The sequence below is a fragment of the Abrus precatorius genome, unplaced genomic scaffold, assembly GCF_003935025.1.
Source record: "Abrus precatorius isolate BTA unplaced genomic scaffold, Abrus_2018 Scaffold2, whole genome shotgun sequence".
Lineage (NCBI taxonomy): Eukaryota > Viridiplantae > Streptophyta > Magnoliopsida > Fabales > Fabaceae > Abrus > Abrus precatorius.
In genome coordinates, this window is record NW_020874362.1 from 8,961,795 (window position 1) to 8,975,161 (window position 13,367).

The 13,367-nt window shown below is 32.5% G+C and overlaps 1 pseudogene; it reads right to left on the bottom strand.

Moving 5' to 3' along the window:
* Nucleotides 1-220: 220 nt before the first annotated feature.
* On the bottom strand, nucleotides 221-5,453 carry LOC113858667 (annotated as a pseudogene).
* Nucleotides 5,454-13,367: the final 7,914 nt, after the last annotated feature.

A 13,367-nucleotide genomic window follows, 5' to 3' on the forward strand; every position in this document is an offset into this window, starting at 1 on the left:
CATTAATTGGCTAGTCAATATTGCAAAAAGATTTAAGAGTTTTAGTAATTTAGAGACCCATGTCGAATAAATAGAATATCTTTCTTGACATATCTCTTGAAAGTTATGAAACGAAGGTTCCAATTAGGTGATCAACTTGAGTACTCAGGTAAAATGGGACCCACATTCAACAAAGAAAATAGAGCATATGAAATGGTGATCTTCAAGGAAATGGTGTTCTTCAGACAATTTTCAACTCAAGGTTTGTATATCCTGCTCGAGCTTTGTGCCGGTTGAAAAGATCTTGAAGTGCTTCAACAAACTGACTATGTACTTTGGCAACCTACAGCCGTACATAATAAAAGACAAGATTTATATAAATAACTTTTCGATACATGCTCTTTTTTGCGTTTTTATTTTTAGTCTTTATCTTTTCTTTTTCTATTTTTAAGTTATAGTCGAATTTCTTTAGTCCTTTTTTTTCTTCTTTTTAAAATTTTTTTTTAGTCCCTTATATGTTTATTATAAATAATAATAGATAAATTTAAAATATCAAAATAAAATAGTACAAGGATTGAAAACAATAAACAGAGACTAAAAAAGTGTGAAAAGAAATCTTTTAAAAAATAATTGAGACTAAAAGAAAAAAGAACAAATAGAAACTAAAAAGTCATTTAAACTTAATAAAAAATGTTCGCTCAACTACAACTCATGGTTGCTGAAATCCCATGGTAATTATTACAATAATGCTTTGTTGTTTGGTTAGCCTTCATTAGCATAGATTTTTTTATATATAAAATAAATGCGTTTATTATAATAATAAAATATATTATACCAACAGTATAATGTAGTGATAGTATATACCATTAATAATATCCTATGTTAACATAATTATTTAGTATAACACATCATATTATTATAAACTCTTAATATTTATACTTAAGAATTTATTTTCTGTTTAACAATAAATCATTAAGAATAAGTAAAACAACAAAATTCGAATGAAGGGAATTTTTTTGGTAATGGATGCTAACATAAGATCTGGTAATTTTTGTTTTTCGTTTTTTTGGTTGAAATGAGCGTTGGGGGATTTGAACATACTATCCTGCCAATTACTTTGAATTATTACCACCAACTCTGTCATGTGGCTTGTGTGGCTCTTTCTGAATTTTACTTAGTAAAAAAATGGGTGATAGTGTATATTACCTGCTCCTTTGTTGGTTCTGGATTTTTCTCGAGCTCAATTGGTCTACCCACGACAATATACATAGGATTTTTGAATGGTATGGGAGATCTGAAGATAAGAGTTGATCAATCTGTGTTATTAACGTCTATGAAAACTAGTTTATGCTCTGTACATTTGCATTAATAAATGATTACTAAAACAAGTTACTTTTAATTAGTTGAATATCTTCTATAGTGAAAATATATTCTTCATAAGAAAAGTTGACACTTATTATTTGTTTTAAGCTGTTTCGGAAAAGGCATACATACTACAAAATATCAGTTATTGAGTCAACATTTTCCAACATATTCCTTAATAAATATATCAGGTGAACCCAGAAGAAGAAAGTCTTCATATATTAATTTTTGATTTATTTTTAATGTTAAGTAATATTTTTTTTGAACATATGTTATTTAAATGAAATTTTCATAGGACTCATGAAATGAGATGGGTCTTACTCTTAATTCAATGAATTCCACACATTTCATTTAACAATAAATTGTGATAAAAAGAGTGTGTAAGGGAATAAACTGCTGACATTCTTGTTTCATGTTATGCAACAAATCCTTCTGTTCATTGATATATTTTAAAGTGGCCTATTATGTTGTTTCATGCCCTCCAATTAGTCCATTGGAGAGACTCAACTTAGAATTAGGAATTCAATATTGACTCATTCATCATGAAAAATCTTTTGCTTGTGAAAATGGAAGCAAGAGATAGTAGGGATGCCAGTGGACATGAAAAAAAAACAGAGGAAAATCCTCACCCATAAATTCCCCAGAAAACTAATGGGATGATCTTCAGTAATCTCGCAAGATTTTGAATTAACTTCCCTGGAGCTTTCCACCACTTATATACATTTGTCTACACACATTAAACCCAAAAGGGAAAGATGGTTAATTTGTATGGGAAGAAATTGAAAATACATATATATAGAGTAACACTTTGTTTTAATAGTTTAATGAAGATGACATTTGAAGCTAGCAACACTTTTAAGTTGTGCATATAATGATAAAATAGAAAAAGAAAAAGTTCTGAAAAAGAAATACCTGGCCGAAGCAGAAAACTGGAACAAGGGGTAGGCCCATTTCCATAGCTACGCGGACAAATCCTCTTCTTTCTTTTAGAAAAGCAATCTACCAAATGTATACTTATTATACTCTTAACCTATTGGATTTTGTTGACCAACAGAAAACCAATTGGAGTTTAAAATATGTAATAAACGAAGTGAGATCCACCCATTTTACGGAGAACCCTTTACGTCCTACCATTACATTTAGTATGAACAGATTTAATCCAGCCCAAGAGCAAAGATCAAGAAAGATCTTTCTGTATGTTTGCAAATTATCAATCAAGATTAGTCCCCAAATTATCAATCAATTGATGTGATTATTCTGACATTTTAGGCCATGTTATTTTAGGTTCAAAACTTCTTGGTATTATTTGACCAATTGATGTCAGACAATTTTTCTTTATTGAGAAGATGATAATTATGCATCATTCACAATTTTGGCTGCTCTCTTGTCCAGGTCCAGGAGAATTTGTTAGTTACTTCCTTTATTTCATATTAGATGTTATTTATATTTATCCTAAATTATTTGTCTTTTTAAAATATTAAAAATTATTAATTATTTTTTTAATAATACATTTATTTGAGATAGTTTTTACTGGTTAACTATTATAATAACTCTAATATTACTCAGATTAATTCTCATTATTTAACTATTGTAATAACTTCAGTATTAATAGGGTTATTTTATTAGCTTTAATTTATTTAATTGTATTAATTATTAAAATTAATTAATTAATTATTTTTAATATATATAGTTTAATACTGTAATATGTTAATTGAGACGGTGAAAGTATATAATATGATCAACATAATATTTCAAGTTATAGACGTTTTACTCATTTCAATTTGCAGGAAATACAATACAATGGGTTGAAATAATATTTGAAGTTATTAATCCTAAAACTTGGTCTGGATAGTTTAAATAGAAGAAGTATATATATATTACTCCTCAATCTATATAGAGTTAGCTTTGAAAATTAAAATTGTACAACAAGGGAGAAGAGAATGGCTACCCCTTGATATTGTTAGCTTTTAGACCCAAAAAAATTATTAACTTGGGGCATTGCGTCTTAATCCAAGTCTAGCAGACAATGAATGAACCTTTTCATTTTTCAATCAAATAGTAAAAATATAAAAAATATTAATCAATGACCTAAAGATACTGATTTTAAAACTAAAAGTAATAAATTTTCATTAAAAAGTATTATTAATATATTACTTCCGTAACTTTTAATGCATTTCAATATAAATTTCAATAAAATCTCTTTATTTGTAATTCATTAACTAGTATAATATTCTTAGGACACTATTTAATAACACTAAAAAATCATCAAGGCCAAGTTGGATGCACAAAGAAGGCAGGTACCTCACAACCAGGCTCTATGAAATGTGTCTCTCGCATTCCACCGGGTACTAGGATGCAACTATAGCCAGCTTCCAACAAGGAAATGAAATTTTTCTTCGTCACTGGTGTAAATCCCAACCATTTCCATATGTGCCTCAAAAATGGTATATAGAATACCTATTCATTAAAAGTGATGAGAAAAAAAAAAAGTTGAATCCTTATTAACTTTCATTAGAGAGTCTCAAGAAAAACCCTTACTGCGCTGCTAGCAAGAACTCTTGTTTTTGAAAGAGGCATGAAACCTGCGTTGTCAGCAAGTGCAATAATGCCAATTGGCAAAACTGAGTGTGGCTCATTACCAAAAACTGCGCAAAGGGCATGTTGTTACTGCCAGTGGTTTGATATATAATAAGAAAATTCAATAAAAATGGAATAATCATCCTGAGTCTTAACCTATGTAAATAATGCTAATTATTAAATGTGTTCGAAAACATACTAAAATTACATTAAATTATGTCTCAAAATAAAAGTTATTGCTTGTAGCATTAGAATGAATCACATTTGAGCAGATTTTATGTCAATCTAAAGACACCGTAATTCCATATGGTAACTTGCAGAAATTAAGGTCATTCTAATCCTGTTTCTAATCTTAGCTCTGGTCGAGGTTTAGGATGAAATTATTTCATTCAGGACATTTAAGGAACTGAATGAATTAATCAGTCAATGTAGTCAAATGATTTTTTTTCTTATTTCAAAATTGAAGCTGTGCAAACATTGGCTTGAAGTGAATAATTTGCTTATATGCATAGGAAGCATATGAGCAGTCAATGAAAAAGAGGAGAAATGAGGCATATAAAAAATTTGGGTCTGGTCAGTACTTGGACTATTTTCTTTCATTAACTTTCCATTTATAATTTCTACCATTTTTCTTGAGATTGCCATTTATTAAAATTAAAATGTATTAATAAAATCATATCTTATGAGAAATAAAATCAAAGGCAGAATTTTTAGAAAATTGGAAAGCAGTTTGCAAAGAACAATGTAAATAGACTACGGTGTTCGTTAATTTTCAATTTTCTGAACCAGTGGTCCCCAACCCCTGCATAAGTTGTAGTAGTAGTAACTATTGTAACTATTGTAGTCAGAGGCACCCCTCGGTCACCAAGGGAATATAATATCAATTCTCCTTTATGGGTCCCTTTCCTAAATTGCAAACATCATCCAACAAATCGGAAAGGGATCGTACAAAAGAGTGCGTGATTCAGAGAGGGACAACAGAGTTTATATAACAGAGAAATAAAATATAGGCATGAATAACACAGTTAAATCGATCGATTCGACAAACCATAAGCACGACTAGAATGGAAGGCGTTTGCTTCCTCTACGTGAAGCGTTACAGGAAAATAGGAGCAAACTTGCATATGTATCTGAAATAAGACAAAAGGAAATTGCTCATGATTATGGGTTTTGAAATCACTCTTACTCTTGCACTTACTCAAGCATTGTTATATATACCTGGACAATTTTTTGCCAAGCTTACTATTCTGGTCCACAGGAAGCATTACGAGCACCAAGAGCGAACCAAAAATCCTAGCATGGAAAATGCAAAACCATATAATTTGATGAACAAATTGAAACAAATTAGTTATCAAGAACGGGAAATTAAGGAAGACAAACAAGAGTGCTTTGGAGAGAGGAAGGAAGAAGGTAGCGAAGAGAATCAAGGCAAGATTGAAATGAATTGCTCCAAGATACAAAGTCAATGCTACAACTGTTTTGAACATGTTGCGTGATTCAGCCAATTCTTCACTTCCATTGAACACTTTTTCCATTTTCTGTTCACTCAAATGTGGTAGGTGATTGATGTGGTACAAGTGAACTCATACTCACTATTTGTAATTCACTCTCAAGTTGGTAGTTGGTTGTTATGGAACTTATGTAGGAGTTAGCGTGGGTGTGATGTGATACCGTGATACGCGCCTTTTACGGCTTTTTTATTTAATTAATATATATTTAAAAACTAATTCTCAAACTAATATTTTTTTAAAACTAATTTTTGGTTTGGTGTAATTTTTTGTCATGCCATGATCAATATCGACCATACACCGATAATAGTCTTATTTTTATTATTTTTAATACTCTATCGGCCACCTTGATCCGGTACTACTTCAATAAGTGACACATGGACATAAAAAATTGATAGAGAAAAATAAAAGAAAATAATATTATTGAAAAAAAAAAGATGATAGTTATTATTTTATTATTATTTTACACTCTTTCGGCCACATTTGATCAATACTCGTCCACTTGGTGGCACGTGTCAAGAAGGTAGGAGTATCATACATAAGTGGACGATAGCGTTGTGGATGATTAATATGCGTCAACTTTATTGCTTTGACTGGGACGATACTGTTATTGTCCTGACACGTGACTCGATCGATTAATCTTTTTATCCATTGATTTCTTACTGTGTAGTGGTTATTGTCCATTTTCACTTGCTATATGTAATGGCTTAAATTTAATTTCAATTAAATAATAATTTTACAAATTCGAATAACCAATTTTCATAAGATATTTCAAAATAAGAGAAGGGTTACAAATTAATATCAAATAACTGCTACAGGACTAGTTCAATTACAACATTTTCAAAATAAAATCTAAGTCCTATAGCAGTCCATCTGTCCCTTCACTGAGTCTGGTGCTGATCGTCTTGATTACCTGAAAATGAATGTAAGGGTGAGTACTCTACGCTACTCAATACACAACTATCATAGAGTCTCACCTTGCCTATACTTCACGCAAAGTATACATAAACAACATTTTCATTTTAATTTGTCACCGATACACTCATGGCACCAAACAATCATATATATATATATATATATATATATATATATATATATAAAAGTAACAAACAATAGTCTCGTGCACTCACTGCACGCCAGCCACGCTCACTGTGGCACTATGATCACAGATTTTTATTATGGATGGTCGCCGGTTATTCCCGCTTCACGGATACCATGTGGGTAGTCACAGGTTGCTCAACAAAGGTAGTAGTTAGAGGTCTAGTCAGGAAGAGAGTGTGTGACCCGTGGTGCACCCGTTCCACAATCGGTGCCACCACCACTCTCTTTTCTCCAAGGTATTTCTACCATTCTCATTTTCCACACCCCCAGTGTATCGCTGAACCATTAACAACACATTACAACGGCACCAACACGCCCCATTCACATACATTTCATTCACACACGCAATATTCATACTTAAACACGGCACACAGCCCACATTTTATCTACAACATACGGCACATAGCCTTCATTTATTTCCGATAAGATTAATTCACCAATCAATGGCATTCCATCACACACAATCACCCCTACGGGGCCTAACTATTCCAACACACATCACATTGCACATCCATTTCATCCAACACAAAATCCCTATCCTCTATCTCGGTCACATAGCAATATTCAACAAAATAACAACAAATCACAACAATGAAATGGGTAGAGTTCCCCCTTACCTTGGATTGAAGTCCCACACTCGAACTCAACCTCAGACGTGCTCCCCACACAGATCTTGGCCTAAACACATGGAGAAACTCCATGAAAACCCAAGGAAATCAAGAAAACAGAGAATGAGGCAAGAAATCGAAACCCTAGTCATTAAAACTTACCTCCAAACGCCCCAAACGTAATTTTAACCTTTAATCTAGCTCTCAAACGGCATTGGAGGTGATTCAATCGGTAAGAATGGGTCTAGGATGGAGAGAACCGCAGAAGAGAGAAGGGAAAACGTAAAAATAACTCATTCCTCGAACCCTAACCCTTCAAATACCTCTCTGATCGCGACACTTTCGCTACAGCGAGATATTCTTGCTGCAGCGAGGAGACATGCCCTCTTGCTACAGCGAAAAACTCAGAGGAAACTTCACTCTGGTTTCTGCAGAATCTCGCTACAACAAGACCCTATTACTACAGCGAGACTGCACCAAAAAATGCACCCCAAACTGTCGCTATATCGCTACAGCGAGAAGGCGACAGACGTGTGTCTTTCAACCAGGGTCCTCTCGCTACAGTTAGACATCTGTCGCTGCAGCGAGAATGTCCTGCACCAGAACTTAGCCTATTTTTCTTCAGTCTAATTCTAGCCACAAACTCATATCATAATAAGGTCACATACATATATTTACATCACTATCAAGTAAATCAACACACATACGAATATATATATATATATATATATATATATATATATATAATTTAACAATATTACAAAATTGGGGCGTTACACTATATATATAGAGAGTGAAGGTTCTGAAATTGCAATCTATGTTAGAGGAGCGGGAGAATATATATTTGAGGTTAGTAAATTTTGTTATTAATTTTATAATATTTTTGTATTAATAATATAAAAATTTACTATAAAATTTAAATTAATTTGTAATAATTTATCATTTATAATTGGTAAAATAATTGTAGGTTTTAAATATATTTAATATAATATTTATGTAGATTTGTTGATAGGTATGTATTTTTATATTTTATTATAATTGATTTATGGAACAAAATTAGGGAAAAATTGTGATAAACATGTAAAGTGTAAATGTAGTTATTGTTGTAGTTGTTAATTAAATATAGATATATTAATTTCTTATTTAATACATTTAAGAAGAATATTTGTAGGAATTATGTATATAAGGATGCACAAATAGGTAATAATTTATTATATATCTTGTAACAAATAAATATGGAAGTTTTGAAAACTTTAAAAAATTTAAAAAAGTGATTAATATAATTTAATGAAGCATGATCAATTATTAAAATATATAAAATGTGTGAAATTTTGTAGTTATAATTGAAATATGTTCTAATTAAGTAGTATAATTTGTTGATGCAGGATAACTGATTTTGTGATCATTGTATATTGGAACGGTCAAATATTTTCAAGTAATGAAGGAAATAATACACAATTATGTAGATGATTAAATAAATATGTGTTATGTATGAAGGAAATAATAAAATGATTAAGATTGAACGTGGAATAAGTTTAGAGACATTGAAAAGAAAGATTCATGCAAAATTGAAACTGTCTACTAGTTAAGTTATATCTAGATTAATTTCACAATTTTTAGTAGACCTGATTGTTAGACAATACACAATTATGGATATATGTGATAATAAAAATATTGATTGCATGTTAAGTTCTTTTCTACAACAAAATCAGCGAAGTACAGTTGAAGTATATGCAGATATTGCGTCTGGTGAGAGTTCTTGTATTCAGTTACAAGGTGTAGACTTAAATTTAACATGTTCACGTGACAATATGTCTGAGGCAAATGAACTCCTATTTGGATAAGGTATTGTAAGTTTATATTTTCTTATGAAAATTTATATTCAATTTCATTGTACGTATGTTTACCTAACAATAAATGTCATGGTTGTGTAGAATGTGATATGAGAATGAGGATGTTGATGACAATAAAACTGAATGGGGGGATCTTGAAGAAAGTTCATCTGATTCTGATTTAAAGGGTGCATTTCATAGTAGCTTGAATATAAGTGATCAATTGGAAATTTTACAATCTTATTTCCTCTCATTCGTAGCTGATTAATCCTCTTGTGTGCCTAATTGGTTTGAATTGGATTATTTTATGATGTTTGAATTTTATTTGGGTTTTATTTAATTTTTCCAGCATTAGGCAAATTCTGATACTGTTTTGGTTTCTGGGCCATATCTTGAGTTGTAGAGCTCATTTCATTATGATTCTTGATTTATAGGAAAGCTGAGAGAAAGGCGCACAATTTCTATGAGAGGTAAGAAACCAATTTTGATGATAAGATGTTGAAACTGGGCCTGAAAAAAGTCAGAAATATGTAGTCACAGTTTCTGACCTTGGTGCAGTATTTGGGCCATATCTCAGTCCACAGATGTCCGTTTAAGCCCATTCTAGTTGCGTTTTGAAGCTAACATCCAGGGCTACAATTTATCTTCATATAAAAAATTGAAAGGGACAGATCTTTATGACCAAAAATACCACACAATATCTTCTCAGATTCAGCATGGATACTAGGCAGCAATTACAAGCATAACTTTCCCTCCAAAATTCAAACATGAACAAATAAGGATTCTAGAGACAACTATTGAGTAGAGGATTAATGTAATTGAATAATTATTAATTAATTTTTATGTTTTGACCCTTAAAAGGCCTGTATTTAAATTAGGGTAGCAGGTTGTAAAAGGGTTGGTTGTTTTTTCTTTAGGAAAATACAAGTTTTAGGGTTTTTGTGTCTTCTTTTTTGCCTCTTATCTTCTCTCATATTTTTACCTTTCGTTTTCCTCCATTAATGGAGGCTTAGACTTTCATATAATCCAAGGATTGAAAAAGGGCTGCGACATTCTTGAGGATTGGCTTCGCAATTCATTCAACAACAAATCTGATTTAATCTCTTCTCTCATTTTCCTTTTGCTAATTACATTTTCAAATTGAAGTTATTCATTTGGATTGATAATTGTGCAACTGTTTGATTGCATATTATTCGGTTGATGTCTGTAATTTGTAACGCCCCAAATTTTGTAATATTAATTATTGATAATTATATAAATATAAATGTATATTCATGTGTGTATTTTTTTAGATATATACTATGAATATGTATGTGTATATATATGTGTGTGTATGCATGACTGGTTGGGCTAAAATGGGCTAAGTGCCTAAGTACAGAGCGAGATACTAGGCTGTTCTCACTGCAGCGAAAGGATTCTCGCTATAGCAAGAGGGCCCTGGGAGGAAGGACTGAAACTGTCACTTTCTCGCTATAGCGAGAGATGTCTCGCTGTAGCGAGAGAACGACAATTTGGGGTGCATTTCTGGGTGCAGTCTTGCTGTAGCGAGAGTCTGCAGAAACCAGAGTGCAATTTTCTCTAGTTTTTTTCGCTGTAGCGAGAGGGCGTATCGCTACAGCGAGGTAGAATATCTCGCTGTAGCGAGAGTGTCGCAACTAGAAAGGATTTTAAGGGGGTTAGGGTTCGGGGAGAGTTATTTCTCCCTCTCCCTTCGATTCTCTCATTCCCCAAAGCCTATTTTCACCGATTAATTGCTTCCAAAGCCGTTTGAGAGCAAGATTGGAGCTCGGATTTGTGTAGGGAACGCTTGGAGGTGAGTTTTAAACGATTAGTGTTTTTGTTTTCCTTCCCTTTCTCTGTTCTTGGTGATTTTCGGGGTTCTCATGAAATTCTTCCATGTGTTTAGGCCGAAAACCGTGTAGGGAGTATTTTCGTGGTTGAGTTCGGACGTAAGTCTTCAATCCAAGGTAAGGGGAGACTTTACCTACTCCTTTATGTATGATTTGCTACTATTTTGTGTGATATTGTGATGTGGCTGAGTAGAGGGTAGGAAATTACTGAGATATGTGGTGTGGGCACTTATGCCGTTTATACATGTGTGTATATCTGAATGTATATTGTGAAAATGTGGGCCCGAGGGCCGGTAATATGAATGGAAATAGGCTAGGGGCCGTGTGTCTTGAATGAAATGTGGGCCTAGTGCTGTAACAGTTAAATGTGGGCTATGTGCCATATACTGAAATGTGTGTGACTGGGGCGTATAACGCCGTTGTAATGTGCTGTGAATGGTTCAGCGATACACTGGGGGTGTAAGAGATGAGGACAGTAGAAATACCTTGGGGAAGAGGGAGTGGTGGTGACATCGACTATGGAACGGGTGCACCACAGGCCACACATTCTCTTCCTGACTAGACCTCTGAGCATTACCTTTGCTTAGCGACCCATGACTGCCCACGTGGTATCCGTGAGGCAGGGGTAACCGGCGACCATTCATGGTGTAAATCTGTGATCACAGTGTCAATGTGAGTGTGGCTGGCGTGCGTATGCATGGGTTCATGAATTGTACTTATGGATGTGATAATGCTGCCTGTACTTGTATTTGTTTAATGTATTGGAAATATGCTAAAGGTGAGACTCTATGCTTAATTGTATATTTTGGTAGTGTAGAGTACTCACCCTTACATTCATTTTTTAGGTAATCAAGACGATCAACACCGGACTCAATAAAAGGGGCAGATGAAACTGCTATAGGACTAGGATTTTAATTTGAAACTAATGTATTTGAATGGGTCATGTAGTAGTAACTTGATAGAGATTGTAACTCCTTTCCTTATTTTAAAATATTTGATGAAATTTGGATTAAAAATGGAAGTTTTATTATTTCAAAAATTTGCGAAATTTCTTATTTATTTAAAATTAAATTTAAGGTGTTACATAATTAATTTTTGAAGGAAAATGAATTAGATTTTTAGGTTTGAGATCTAAGATTAATGGCATTGGTGAATTAAATTAATACAAATCAATTAGGTTCTAGAGGTTTCTGAACTTTGAGCGATTGTGTATTTATCGAATGTATGAAGGTTTCCATGTGAATGCTTAATTTGAATTAAGGTTTCATTCGTATTTAATGTTAATCACTAATTACTAACTTATTGGCTGATACATCTTCTTGGAATCCGGTGATAGAATGATCATAGTTCTTCTAAATTCTTAGATTAGAGTTTTCAATTCTTGTTAATTTTTCATTCTAATAAGTGTTATTTTATAAATCAAACCTCATCCAAATTCGTAATCGTATAACATTATCAGCATTGAGAGATGACTCAGATTGCACCTCTTACTACATAATTTTTATGCAATTTGGTTTTTAATAATTTTTCCGAGTGCAACACTCGTGGTCAATAAGTGATAATGCAGGATGTAACACCTTATTCTCAATATTCCGTACAATGTATAAATTGTTCTTAATCGTGTAAAACCAAACATCAATTTATTTGCTTTAGTGGAAATAATTAGAGTAAATTAATGAAATTTTTCTATAAGATATAGTGCCTTGTCCAATTAATTCAAAATAAATCAATATAAGTAGTAGGACAATAATTTTAAAATGCTGAACTTAAAACATAATCGAACGATATAAGTTAATAAATTTTAAACATGCATTTTATAGATTGAGTATATTAATTTACAAACCATTAGTCAATATATATATGAGACTTAAAATAATAATCACATCATCAAAATATTTACAACACATAAACATATACAAGTCCCAGAGCAGTCTTCCTCAAAACCAACTACTGAAGACCGGTCCTACTCATCCACTCCATGCCAGCTCTCTATCTCAGCTAAATCTTCTGAATCCAGATCCTCGTTCAATCCCAGGTAGAGATCGCCTGAATCAACTTTGACTTCTGTGCCAGTGACGCGATCAAAGGTCCATCTGGATGGTCTTCCGAGAGAGTCGTGGTCATGATAGGTGAATAGGTACGTGAGGGCTGCTGGACTCCTAACAGTACCTCTATACATATATACACAGAGAGTCTGGTGTATCCTATTCCTAGGGAAGTCAAAAGGGATACTACAAGAGTAATCCATTTCTATCATAACAAAAACCCTAGGTTCATCTTCTACAAGTACAACAAATTTAAAATAATTTACTCTTTGATACTTATTAAATACATAATTTAATCTAAAATATACAGAGTTATCTACTAGTCTAACTCTTTCCAGAGGCTCCGTTATCCTGATTCCTTGAAATTATTAGTAAGGATGTGCGTCTATTCTATCCTTTTTACAATCATTTAGCATAAAATCATAATTTTAGCATTAACGTAATACATTCAATTTCACGAATTTATATTTACAAACATATTCACATCACACATAACATTTATAAT